We start from the raw sequence: 14,037 nt of genomic DNA, 5'->3' as shown, positions 1-14,037 counted from the left end.
GGTGCCACCGGAGTCAGAGGCAGGCCACGCATCTGCTCGCCAGGGAGAGGGTCCTGTGTGCCCCTGCCACCAGAGCAGCCCTTCTAGAGGTATCACAGACCCAGGCCAGGCTCTAGATAGGACTTCATCATCCCTGGGGGTCCTACCAATGGAGGGAAAACTTCCTAGAACCACCAATACTGGACACAAATTCTTCAGTGGAGCCCTGATCAGCCAACCACACTCAGTATGGTCCCTGAGGATGGCAAAGGGTTTGTGGCCACAAACTGGAGAGGAAGGGCTAAGCACCGGAATCATCCCAACACACAATCCTTGCTCTGAGAGCAATCAGATGCAGGAGGATGAAAGCATACCCCCACCCTTGTCTTTGTTTTAACATGATAGGACCAAGATCGAGAGAATATAAAAGCTGTTAAAAGAGATTAAGAGTATGGACTTCAGAATCAGAAACTCCTGAGTAAAAGACATTTAAGAGGTGGTATGTATACACAGTGGAACATTACTCAGTCATAAAAAAAAAAAAAAAAAGAATGAGATCTGGGGCACCTGGGTGGCTCAGTTGGTTAGGCGACTGACTTCGGCTCAGGTCATGATCTCACGGTTCGTGAGTTCGAGCCCCACGTCAGGCTCTGTGCTGACAGCTCAGAGCCTGGAGCCTGCTTCAGATTCGGTGTCTTCCCTCTCTCTACCCCTCCCCTGCTCATGCTCTGTGTCTCTCAGTAATAAATAAACGTTAAAACATTTTTTGAAAAAAAAAAATGAGCTGTTGCCATTTCTAACAACATGGGTCAATCTAGAGAGTGTATTGCTAAGAGAAGTAAGCCCAAGACAAATATCATATGATTTCACTCATATGTGGAATTTAACGAACAAAACAAATGAACAGAGAAAAAAGTGACCAAAAAAAAAAAAAAAACCACTGACTCTTAAATACAGTTACCTGGTGGTTGTCAGATGGGAGGGGCAGGGAGGATGGGTGAACTAGATAAAGGGGATTAAGAGAACACATCGAGATGAGCACTGAATAATGTATAGAATTATTGGATCATGATATTGTACACCTGAAACTAATACAACACTGTACAGTAATTATACTTGAATTTTTTTAAGTCCTGAGTTTGAGTGTATTTACTACGCTGTGTATCATGTTCCTTTAAATAATATTAACAACTAGTAATTACAACAGTCAGTGAGGAGTTATTTTATTTATTTTAATTCCAGAGTGGTCAGTTACGATTTCTAAAACTCAGTTTCCTCATCTGTAAAATGGAGCTAACACCTACCTCCTGGGGCTCATAGGCAGCACATGTAAAAGCAAAGAGAGGCGCACATTAAATGTGGACCTAACAGTAGTAATCTAATTGGCAACACTATCTTTTGATTATTATGACTCTTCCCCCATACAGATGGCCACCCTCTGTCCCCTGAAGATACACACAGCTATAAAATAAAGTTACAAACACATTAATTGAAAACGAGAGACAAAGAACCTAGAGACTAGGATACCCTCCCTCCAAGCAAAATATGAAGGCAAAAAAGGAAATTTCACAAAAACAGCCCATGGCCCCCACAGAGCTCCAGAGCTCATGACCGGACAGCTATGGCCTCACCCCCTGCTCTGTTTTCCCACACAATCAAATGAGGACCTCACCCGACAGAAGTATCAAGGCCATGGGGCACCTGGGTGGCTCAATCGGTTAAGCGTCTGACCTCAGCTCAGGTCACGATCCTGTGATTCGTGAGTTCAAGCCCCGAGTCAGGCTCTGTGCTGACAGCTTGGAGCCTGGAACCTGCTTTGGATTCTGTGTCTCCCTCTCTCTATGTTCCATCCCCCACTCACACTGTCTGTCTCTCTTCCTCTCAAAAATAAAGATTAAAGAAATTTTTTTAAACAAGTATCAAGGCCAGATACCAGAACCTTAACTTCCTCTCCCTGGGAGGGAGCTCCAGGCCACTCAAAAGGGGCCTCTTAACACTCCCCTCCAGTGTCCCCTCCAATGCTCCCAACCCTATACCCTACATGCCCTCAGGCCAAGTGTCAGGAGAACTGTCAGGTTTCCCCACATAAGGTCTGGGGAAGCCTCTTCTTTAGGCCTCAAAAGCAGCCCGGCTGGCCGTGGTGCCAGCCTCCTGAAGGTGCCTCCTGAGGGCCGTCACAGCCCAGGTGACTCCAGCGATTGGAGGAAGGCAGGCAGGGGCCAGCCTGGTTCCCACTGGGAACAAAAAGTCAGCTGTGGAGCCCAGGGCATGATGGGAAGGCAGGCTCTGCGAAGATCAACTTCAGTTCACAGATGACACGTCACCAGGTCCTGGGAGGGCGAGTCGTGGCCTTCGTGGCCAAGGAGGGCTAAGCAGGGGACTAGGGCTCAAACACCCCCTCGCCCAGTCTCCTCTTGTGCTGTTCCCCCAAGTGGAGATCTGAGACTCCAGGCAGCCTGAGATCCCAACACGACCCTTCTCTTCGCCAGTCCTCACATATCTCCCTGCAGCAAGACGACCATCTCAGACAGCAGCCCTATGCGCCCGGCACCTCACTGGAAGGAACCTGTTCTCAGAACAGATGGCTGCTCAGTCTTCTCCGCCCCATCTTCTCCACCCTGGGCCTGTCTAGCACCTGACACAACCATAGAGGGCCCCCATCCCTTAGAAGCTCATGGCGGCTTCTCCAGGTGGCTCTTATATTGTAAAGCTCCCAAGTCTGCAAGGCAAGTATTGCATTCCCTATGATACAGATAAATAAACTGAGGAGTTCGACAGCAAAGGTATCTTCCCAAGGACACACAGAGATGGGCTGCAGAGCAGAAATATGAATCCCAGGACGGTCTGTGCAGAAAGAACAACACCTTCCAGGTCGGCTGTCTGCATACGTCTTTCACTATTATGGGCTCGATATTTTTCTTTAACAAGAATATTCAACAGCAGCGAGAGCCGACGCCAACACAGTACGAATTATGTGCCAAACACTTTCTAAATGCCTCACAGAGATTAACTCACGTAATTCTTACATCAACCTAGAGGGAGGGTATCACTCCAGAAAACCCTGCCTGAGGGAGGAGAGGACCCAGCTAGGAGAAAAAGGGTCCGGAGCCACGGCGGGAGCCTCTCACTCTGGTGCTAGGCGGACATCAGCCAGATGCTTGGGGACCCAGCGCCGCCTAGGGCAGGGAAAGCGGCGAGGAGGCAGAGCCAAGAGGGGCTTAGACCAGCAGCTCAGAAGGACAGCAGGCCCTCAAAGCACTTCAACTCCACACCCAGTGCCTTCTGCCCCATGAGGGCATTGCAGGGGGTTAGCTGAGTCCACAAAGAGCACAGAGGGACAGAGACTATGGGGCCACCCTGCAGCTCCTGCCATGACCACACCCCCTGCCATCCGGCTGTTTCCATGGCAACAGGAGATGGTTCTCAAGGTAGACAAATGGTTTTTCTTCGTCTAAAAGCTCCCCTAAAATGAGACACCACTGCCTGTCCTCTATCCAGGTGTTTGTCAAGCCTTGAAGACCAGTCACATCACCCAAGGAGACCTCACTGCCCCCAGAGCGACATGGTGTCACTTCACACCACGAGAGGCTCCACCCGTGTCCTTCCCGGGCACCAACACGGCAACACCAGGGGGCCCACTTCAAGGAAAGAAGAAACTAGACGCTTTGGCAAATGCTCCTGCTTTTTCTACCCCCTCTACTGTGTTCTTCCTCAGAAACTGCACTAGGTGGCCCCTGAGGCCATTCCCTGGGTGGCAGACACCCAGCAGACACCTGGCTAGGCTGCTGCTAGACAACACGCGACCCCATCAAGAAGGGGTACAATATGCTGATGTTGGAAGACAAAGGGCTTTCAGAAGCAATAATCTTTGTACCAAGCTTTACAGTTTTCACCATCCCCGGACACACCGATGGCCCTGGGTGTGTTACTTCATCCTTCAGCCTCAACAAGTATCTTCTCTCAATGTGCTTGGCGAAAGCCTGTTCCCTTGCTATCCATGCAGCCATCTCAGCAAGGACTCAAGTTTTCCCCAAAACTATTCCCACAGCCCCCGACCCCAAGCTGAATGCTCCCCGATGACCTACAGAGTGGACGAACCCATCCATTTTGGCCAAATGTCCCCAAACTATACACAGGGAGATCCAGCAGTTTCCTTGACGATGCCTTAAATCAAGAACTAATCTCACAACTGGCATCTCATTGCAACATCACCACCACCGCCGCCACCCCTTCCTCCCCATCACACACCTCTGCAGCCAGCTGCCCCCGTCTCTTGCCCCAGCCTGAGCCTAGAGATACATTCTGCTTCTTCCTCACTCGACTCTCACACCACACATATACCCAAGCATGTCCCAGCTTCCAACCACCCACTTCTCAGACAGGACCTAGCCATATTGCTGTCTGCTTTTCAGCCAGGAATAGATAATAATCGTAGTGGCAGGGGTGCAATGTAAGAGTGTGATGCCTTGGAAACTCTTGACATGTTTGAGAGCACCATCGGTGAGCTGGGCAAGAACGTGCTATGGTATCCACCTCCTGGTAAGCGGCCCCTGGAAACAGCCAGGAAGAACGACATGGTATGATCTCAATTCAGTCACCTAAGTCTTGCTCCAGCTCTACCTCCCACCTTGGAATGAGGCTCTTTAGCTTTGGTTGGCCGGAGCTGGCCCCATGCTCTCCCCAGACAGCAAGCCGGACCTGAGCCACAGCAAAGCTCTCAGTCCCAGACTCTGCAAGCAAGAGAAGAAGCCTGGGGCACCTGGGTGGCTCCGCCGGTTAAGCATCAGACTTCAGCTCAGGTCATGATCTCGCAGCTCACGGGTTCGAGCCCTGCCCGGGGCTCTCTGCTGTCAGCACGGAGCCTGCTTCGGATCCTCTGTCCCCCTCTCTCTCTGTCCTTCCCTTGCTTGTGCGCTCTCTCACTCAAAAATAAATAAACATTGTTAAAAAAGAAGAGAGGAAGGCTGCTCAGCCCTGGGTTTGGACAGTGAGCAGCCCCATCCTGACCTGCTCTCTCCTCTCAGCACCTAACACTATCCTGCACATCCTTGGGCACAGAGGGGGAATGGCCTTCAGGAAAATACCAAGTCCCCAGGAAAAAAAGCTGCAGCAGAAATAGTGTGAAGAAGCAGGTGCTTCTTCCCAGCCACAGGCACATGCCAGAACCTCCCAGCCATAGGCACATATGCCCAGGAGACTGCCCAGGGTCAGAGGCAGCTCTACCACTCTAGCTGTTTGACCCCCATGAAATGTTATTACTACATGTGTAAAAGAGGAGGAGTAATGTTCACCTCACACACCTGTGGTGAGAGTTACAAGAATTAATTCCCATCAGGTACCCAGAACGCTTTCTGACCTATTTATAAACACTCCGTCAGCCTTATGATTTTTTTTTTTTAAAGAGAAAGTGTGTGCAAGCAACGGGAAAGGGGCAGAGCTGGCAGGGCAGGGAGGGCGAGAGAGGGAGAGAGGGAGAGAGGGAGAGAGGGAGAGAGGGAGAGAGGGAGAGAGGGAGAGAGGGAGAGAGGGAGAGAGGGAGAGAGGGAGAGAGAGAGAGAGAGAGAGAATCTCAAGCAGACTCCACACTCAGGGCACAGCCCGAAGTAGGTCTCAATCCTGGGATTACAACCAGAGCTAAGATCAAGAGTCAGACGCTCAACCAACTGAGCCACCCGGGCACCCCAGCTTTATCATTTTTTAATTTTCAATTTAATTATTATTACTTCTAGTTTCCAGAGAAGAGCCCCTCAAACAAATGGCCTCCAAATCTCCTGTGTAAAATCCTAACTTCTGTCCTCCTCACGTGGTGAGAGCCACACCTCCCTCTCTGCCATCCCCTTCCAGCACATCACACGGCTCTGAGCACACAGCCTTGCCCAGCAGCATCTGCCGAAGTGGTCCAGAATGATTCCAGGTGCCCCCTCACACCCATGAACTTCTGGGTGTCCTTGCTAAGTGCGGCATGAGGATTTATATGGTCCTGCCATCTAAGGAAGCCCCGCCCCCCCCAAAAAAGCACCAATTCAACTTTGGAAAACAAGACAATGATGGCGAACAGAGCCATGAGGACAAATCCGAAGTGTCCTTGCTTGACTTGGAGAAGTCACGTGGCTGTCTCCTTGCAGGAAAAGCCCATTCAGGACTGAAACTAATGCCCCAGGAACCAGAGTGCAGCAATACAGAGCCCCTCCACTTCCACAAACCTATCACCTGGCGAATTGTCGCAGCAGGATGGGGCCAGGGCTATGCAGATGCCACCTTCACAGCTGCTTCCCCAGTCAGACACACAGGCTGGAGGATTCCAGAAGGAAGTGCGAGTGCCCACACCCTGATTCAGTAACAAAAACGGAGCCTGCCAGTGTCAAGGCCCCACATTTGTACAGACAGGCACCCGAGCGTTTACAGAGGCCTGCAAGCCCTTCTCACATGATGTAAGATGCCAGAAACAGCCGTGGTTCCCGTTGCTCAAGAATTCTTAGAGCAAGACCACAGGGGCCCACACCTCTCTCTTCCACACAGGGGATGCTACAGGGCAGGTCAGCCTTCAGCATGAGGGGGTACTCTTACAAAGCAGCCACAAGACAACCGCCCCCAAGAAGGGGCCGCTCTCCCCTTCCCATGCGCCTTTATAAGGGCTCCTGGCACGCTCGAGCATTTGCGTGAAGCAAACATGGGGAGAGACAAAGCAGCGGCAGTGAACTTCCCAGCCACACGCCAGCTTCTAGATCAGCCCAGTAAGGCCAGGAACACGAAATCCTGGGCCCCGGTTCTGAGAGGCATCCTTGCTTGCTAATAAGAACTTGACTTCAACCCTGCTGAACCCTCAGACCACATGACAGCTCCTAAGAGGTGCCAGTTAATTATGTTCAACTGAAAAACTGCAACTCGTAGAACCCAAGGCTTTGCCATTTTTATTCAAAAATGTTTACTTCTTGTTTCCCTATTAAATATAAGCAACTTCCCCCTTGTATATATTTGCACCACATCCACACAATGTGTTCCCCATCAACATTTGAATTATGGGCACAGGCTTTGAAATGTTAGTTTTGTGCTAAGATAAATATTGGAATAATATTCACTCTGCTTTTTTGAAGTAGTCGACAACACCATTTGCGATTGAAGACGAAGGCACCGTTTGCTTTGCGAAGTAACCGAAGGATAACAAGCAGTGCTCTCGGGGGAAAGGGATCACCATGGCCTCTGCAACACTTGTATCTCCTGATAAAGAAGCCGCACAGCTTCCGTGAGGGTAGAAGGCAAATGCCCTGAGCCTCTGAGTCTGGCCTGGTGAGGATCGCAGTGTTCACGGCGTGACTGGCCCCTGCCACCATCTGCCCCAGCCCCCGTGGCAGAACCCAGCCTGGGTTTCCCGGTGACTTTACCTGGGGCTCCACAAAGAAAGAAACACAAGAAGCGGGGTAATGGAGGACTTACATAGACAAGGCCCCTCTCCAGTTCCTGTGTGGCCCACACTGGCTGCAAAATGGACATGCAGTGGTCCTCCGTTCACATGCCCCTGCTCCTCCCACAAGTGGTTCACCGGGGGGCCTGCCTCTGTGGCCTGCAGGGACAGCTCAGAAACACAGCACCCTCGGCTCGCCGTGCAAGATGCGCACAAAGGCCATACCTGGGGAAGCCCCAGGACTCAAATCCAGGCCCCCCACAGGCAGCAGCCCAGCCCGAGTTCTGGCAATCCTGGCCACGCTGGTCATTTTGAGCTCAGAGGGATGCCTGGCTTGAGCCAGGAAGCTTCTCCTTCTGCAGGTGATAGCACTCTGGCTGTGATGATTCAACCAACCTGGCAGCACTTTGCTGAGCCCTCGCACCTGGATTCTTTCTCTCACGGGCATCATGAGCCAACCCTGGGAGGGATTCAGGGCAGGTGTTGGGATCCCCATTTCGCAGGTCTGGAAACTGAGGCTGAGAGAGCCTTACCTAAGATCAAGTGGCTGGTGACAGAGATCTCACGGCCCTCTCCCCAGTCTGTGCATCCTATCTGCTCAAGGGATCTGTGTCTAAGATCGCTGGCACCTCCCCTCCGTGCTCTGGGACATCCGAAAACCCGGGGCCAGGGTCTGTCATGACCAGCCTTTCTTATAGCCTCTCAGCACCCGAGTTCCCTGAACTATAAAATAAGGGCACTGCCCTGACATTATGCCCAGTCATTATGATTGCTACTGCCACCAGAAATATCAGGACTTCATGATCCCTTACAAACCTAGCTTTCTCTTACTGTGACCTTCCTTTGAAATTAGAGAGCTAGGCCGAGCTGAGAGCTATGGATCACCTATAGAGAGCAACTGCTACCCTGGCCCCTTCTTCTAGAAGCCCCCTCAATGCTCCCAGCCTGGTGGCCTGCACCCCCAGAAACTCAACCAACAAGGCAGGGCAGAGCAGAGGCAGGCTGTGAACGACCGGGCGAATGAGCTGGCGGCTTCTCCCCGCCCTACAGAACACACTCGTTTCCCTGTGGGAAAAATGTGACGAGGCTGGATCTACCATGAAGAGCATTAGGTTATGATAATTTGAGCTCCATGCAATTATTCCTATTAAATGCATGAGCAGAACACCGTAGCTGGTGGGCTGGATTCTTGTTAAGAAAAATAAGTGGCTTTATATTTCAAACTGGAAGACAACTCTAACCCAAGGATCCTAATGAATCAAGTAACTTTAGACCTTTTCTTCTTCGGCTGTGCTTTACTCACAAAAGAAGTGTGCCTCGTTTACCAGGATTCCAGGCCCATCCTGGTCATGTGCTCAGCCGAACCCAGCTAATTAAATTAAGCCACAGCCACCTCTTTCCTAACCAGGAGAGAGGGGGCCCATAAATTATGCTGCCCTGAGCTCCCCACAAATTGCCTCTCCCCGAAGAGGGCTTCGCCATTTGAGAAAACGCATCCAAGGCGGTGCGTGGCGGCGAGGCCCTGGTAATTGGCCGTCCCTTTGGCGCGGCCTCTCCCACTCACCCGCCAGTGGAGAAATAATGAGCTGCCAAAGCTTGGGGAGGCTCGGCAAACAGAGTGAGGAAAAGGCTTGTGCTCCAGAACCCAGGCTAGCCGGCCAGTCTTGCTCCAGCCAGCCCAGAGTGGTAGGGAAGCAGTGGGGCAGGAAGGTCTGGAACCTGCTCCTGGGTGTGTCCTTGCTGTTCCATCTTGGACGTACTTCTCCTAGCACACAAGCCACACTAGCAGGTGGTCAGCGGGACAGGGGGCAGTCAGTAGGTCCTGTGGGTGCTGCACGTTGCCGAGCCCCTGGGGTGCCATGTGTGATCAGTTGTGTCTGTGAACCCCAGGGGGGGGGGGTCCCACCTCTGCAGAGTAAATAGACCAGGCAAGCCACCCTGGAGGAAGAGGAGGAAAGGAAGGACTCTTGGAACTCCCACACAGTAACCTAGAGAGGGCCCTCCTTTGGGGCTCCTTCACTCAGGTCTCCCTGATCTGACAACAGCCAGAGTGGGGGACGAAGCAGGGAGAGTTGTTTCAGACAATGTGTCTGCCTCTCCACCCAAAGCAAAGGAAAAAATCTCTCCATCACTGTAGCAATGGGAGTGGCCCCCATTCTGTGTGGGAAGTCCCCCCTGGTATGAAGCGGGGAGCAAGAGATTCAGGGCAGGGAAAGTAAAAATGCAGGCAGGCCTGGGATGGGAAGTTTGCAGAGCGCTAATCCCCCCGCACCAAGGGACTGATTTTAACAAGGCAGGTTGTTTCAGAGGCGCTCCGGGTTGACTCACATGTGCTGTTGTGGCAGGCTCTTGTGCTTTGTTCTGCGTTCAGAATTTTCTTATTCCGGGATTTCTGATCCAAAAATGTGCTTTGAAAGCCAGCCCCGTTTTGGACAACTCCTCAATTTAAAGGGCACTTTCTATACGTCACTTCTCTGCACGAGGCTGCCACTCACAAAGGCAGGGTGGAGAGGGGGGATTCAGGGCTAACTCCCAATGCCCATCTGCCCCTGCTCCCAGCCAAGCTGGGGCAAGGACCCTGGGGGGAGAGGCAGCACGCCTGGACCAGGGAAAGGCTGCGTAATTGGGCTCTACAGCTAGGAAAGCCCAGCGGGCCACAGGGGAACCCAGGCAGGTCCCTCCCCACGGCTCTCACTGGATTTGGACAATAGCTATAATAGCTGGCATTACTGAGCACCAGGCGGCAGGCACCCAGCCAGGCACTTTACACGCACCATTTCATTTCGTGCTCACAGCAGCTCTGAGGAGGGCACCATTACCCCTCTTACAAACAAAGAAACTGAGGCCTGGAGGAGCTGAGGAGGGTGCCCAGGTCCCACAGCCGACCACCGATGGAGCTGGGTTTCCAACGTGGTGCTGACTCCCAAGCGCCCGTCCCTCAGCCCCCCCTGCCTCTCGGGCTGTGCTCACATCTGCTCCACCCTGCGACTGGGGAACTGGGAAGCACTGGGTGCAGGGAGATGGCTGGGCTGTGCTGGCGGAACTGGTGAGCCCAGGAAAGGAAACCCAAGTGTGGGTCTCCCTGCTTGCTGGGTAAGCCAGTCCTGGCATGTGACTGGGCGTTGGATGCCCAGGTATGCTGGGGATACAGCTGCCACAGTCCCTCACCAGATCCCCAGTCAGGGAGCAGTTAGGAGACCTTTCCTGGAGCCTGAGGGGCAGCGTCTGGGGTCGTGCCAGGAGCGGCTGGGACCTCAGAAAGCCACTTCTCTCTGCACCACTCGACCATGTCTGCCAGACTGCAGGAGCAGGAGGCAGCCGGCTGGGCCACTTTCTGAGTCACAGAGGGGTGTGGGTGACGCCGGAAAGCCGAGCTGAAAATTGACCTTCTCCCTGAGGTCACTGCCAACACAGTGCTGGTCACATGGCAAGCATCTGCCAATGGCTTAAGCCGATTCAAAGGGGGAGAGGGCAACTAGATGGGCATGTGATGTCACCAGCATTGGAAAATCCAGCAGTCCCCTCCTCCAGCAAGAAGGGCCAGGGCACCACGTCCCCAGCAAAGCCAGTACCACGTGACAAAGGCCAACCCCAAGAGCAGGCACCCATCCGCCCGGTCTCAGTCACTAGCACACTGGGATGGGGTGGCCACACCTTCCCCAACAGGCCTCACTTCTCTCAACCCCCCCGCCCCGAGGTAAACACAAGCTTGACTGGCACTCACTTTGAAATCTGAATCTCTTGAGATGGAAACCCAGGGTTGTAAGCGATCAGACTTTGTTAATTTTGCCAGGCATCACCCACAGGACTGAGCACGGTTCTCAGGGTGTGGCCGCCATCAGCCAAACCAGCCACATCTGCTTGCATTTCATCACCAACATGGTAAAGTTTGACTTTCAGCTGACCTTGAAATTCACAAACTCCAGCAGGGGAGGGCTGGCAGTGGGGGATAGGAGCCAAGTGAAAGCCGCTAAAAGGAAGCAGAAATAAAACAAGCTGGGGCTGCCCTGTGCCCCCCAAAATTAAAACCAAATGAGCATATCAAAGGGCACTTTTCCCAGCTATTTTGGCTCCAACACTCCTCAGCTTTAATCAAGTCTCTGGGAGAGAAAGCTTCAAGTGGCTGTAATTTCCTACCTGCCTTCACCTGCAATGCTTAGACCTGAATCTGGGAGTTATTTGGGGCTGATTTCCCCTAATGCACAAACCCTTCCATGATGCCTTCTCCCTCAGCTGAGCCTGGCTCCCTAGGCCCTGGCAAAGGATGTCTGCTGGCCTGGGCTTTCCTGGCCTTGAGGAAGGCAGCAGCATGAGAGGCAGGAGTTCATTTACCTCTAGGGCGTATGGAAGACCTCGAAGGAGAGTCCCTCCATGTAGGCCCAGGCTCTGACAGACCAGGTCCCTTGGACCAAGAGCTGGTGGGTTGCCCCAGGCCACAGCTGGTAGGCTGGAGTGCTGGGAGAAGATGCAGCTCCATCTGGCCTGTTCCATGATGCCTCTGGGGGCCTTTCCAGCTCTGGCATTCACACATCTACTCCCAAGACTTCCATGACATTTGCTCCTGGGGAATCTCCCCTAGAGAAATCACAGCATCTGTGCTCTGCACTGAGGCCTTAGAGTCCCAGAACAGAGGGCAAGCAGATGAGAAACGGAAGCTAGAACAAGTCGGAAGCACCACGTTCCAAGCTCCCCCGCCCCACCTACGAGAAGGAAGAGCTATGAGCACTTCCTTAGCGTCTACTGTGTACCCAGTGCTTTTATCTGATTCCATCTCCCACAAGCCTCTGAGATAGGAACTCAGATGAATCCCATTTTACAGATTCACTCAACTACTGTGTGATTGCTCACCATGTGTCAGGCACTGGAGGAAACAGCTGGCAGCTTAGTGAGGCGGCCGTGATGTCCTGCTTCAAGTTGGACTCTAACCTCAAGCATACCAATGTCTTTTGTGGGTAGAATCCCACAAATACTCCATTTTTTCTTCCTGGATTTGTCATTCTTCATCCTCGAAGCTACCTTTTTGACACTGTATTCTAGGAAGCATGGACTGTGAACAAAGAACTCATGACAGAGGCTTGCGCACTCCCTGGCCACAGTGGGACTCTATGTCTAGCTGTACTGGGCTGGCAGTGGGGACAGCTATCCTGCCCCAGAGCACAGGCTCTTGTGGGGACCCATGTCAAGTCTGCTTTGTGTCTAGGTGGCCAACACTACCAGAGCCCCCACAGGGACCGCATACAGGGGCTGGGGGGTGGGGCATGTGTTGGCTCAGAGCCACAGCTCAAAGCCCCGTCTGCAGGAAAACCCAGCCCCAGCCCAGTACCCTTAAAGCTGGAGGGCAAAGCAGCAAGCCTAGCCCCAAAGGACCTGAGCCTTCATGCCCCTGCTCTGCCGATTCCCTTCCTCCTCCCCTTACGCACACAGTCCTTCCTCCCCCCAGGTGGGACATCTTAAACCCTCCCCACAGAAGAACCAACACCCACAACAACCAAGTGATGTAGACTCTTGACGTTATTCTATCCTACAGAGTTCTTACTCCTGACCCCAAATCTCGGCTACCTCCAACATGCAGTCCTGGCAGCAGAAGGGCTAGAATGTCTGGATTCAAATTCTGCTCTGACCTTCACCTCTCTGAGGGTCTGTTCCCTCGTGTGTGAAATGGGGATACTGACAGGGTGGTGGGGTTGGGTGGGCCAAGCCTCCTGCCTCGGAGAAGGGCTGGGAGAGGGCAGGTTACAACAGGTGCGCAAGAAAGTTAGGGCACCTTCCTTGTGAAGGAAGGACGGGCAAAGCACGTGCAGGGCCAGACCTACCAGGGAGGCTTGGTATGGCACACGCTCGGTGCACCCTTTAGCCCCAAATGGGTGAGAACACCACCAAGGAAGAGAAAGGTGTGAGACAGACTAGCAACAAACATTAATTAAGCAGTTACCAAAAACAGGTGAGAGGACAGGGGAGAAACCAAATGTGTAGAGCTATGGTGCCCACAGCTCAGGGGGCCTCCCTGTCCCACATGGCCTTGGACTCTACCCTGAGGTTCATTTCCATGACCCTAGGGCGCTGCCTGACTCCCAGTGAAGCCAACTTGTGCCTCCAGGCACAGGACCCAGTAGGTGTTTCTACATACTGGGTCACCTCTGCCCAGTCCCAAACAACCCCCTGCCACACTCAGGGAACACTTGTGTGCACTCTAGGCCCTTCCCTGGATGCTCACGATCCTGAGGCTGCATGGGTTAGGGATGGAGGTGAGGATATGGTGGCAAGCAGGTCCTGTTGGTCAAGAAAACTCTTTAAAACCCATAAATGAAATAAACTTTAAAAAAAAAAAAACCCACTTGACAGGGGTGCCTGGATGGCTCAGTCAGTTGAGCACCCAACTTTGGCTCAGGTCATGATCTTGCACTTCATGAGTTCGAGCCCTGCACAGGCTTCTCTGCTGTCAGCTCAGAGCCCACTTCGGATCCTCTGTCCCCCTCTCTCTCTGCCCCTCCTGCACTTGCACTCTCTCAAAAATAAATAAGCATTAAAAAGAAAAAAACAGGAGGTCTCACATACACCGGACTACCACTCCCTGGTCAGGGGAGTCACTATAGGCTCCCCGGGGTGGCTGGACAGCTCTGAGCCCACAAGGATGTGACATTGCAGAGTAACCCAGA

At 52.8% G+C, this 14,037-nt stretch overlaps 2 long non-coding RNA genes across 7 annotated transcripts in view; both read right to left on the bottom strand.

The window, feature by feature from the left end:
- The window catches only part of LOC102900331, a 222,301-nt gene that overhangs the window by 201,155 nt on the left and 7,109 nt on the right, over window positions 1-14,037 (bottom strand). The window lies entirely within an intron of this gene.
- Window positions 5,589-13,719, bottom strand: LOC109500634. Of its 2 annotated transcripts, none has more exons than XR_006599112.1 (4): window positions 12,230-13,719; window positions 11,106-11,351; window positions 9,710-9,865; window positions 5,589-9,319 (listed from the first exon to the last, which is right to left on the bottom strand). It is a non-coding gene; the product is annotated as an uncharacterized LOC109500634 (long non-coding RNA). The 2 variants fall into 2 exon arrangements; XR_006599111.1 differs by lacking the exon at window positions 12,230-13,719 and adding an exon at window positions 11,714-12,200.

Source organism: Felis catus, chromosome A1, assembly GCF_018350175.1.
Source record: "Felis catus isolate Fca126 chromosome A1, F.catus_Fca126_mat1.0, whole genome shotgun sequence".
Classification (NCBI taxonomy): Eukaryota; Metazoa; Chordata; class Mammalia; order Carnivora; family Felidae; genus Felis; species Felis catus.
The sequence above is the reverse complement of the archived record's forward strand: the minus strand, read 5'-3'. Positions and strand labels throughout refer to the sequence as shown.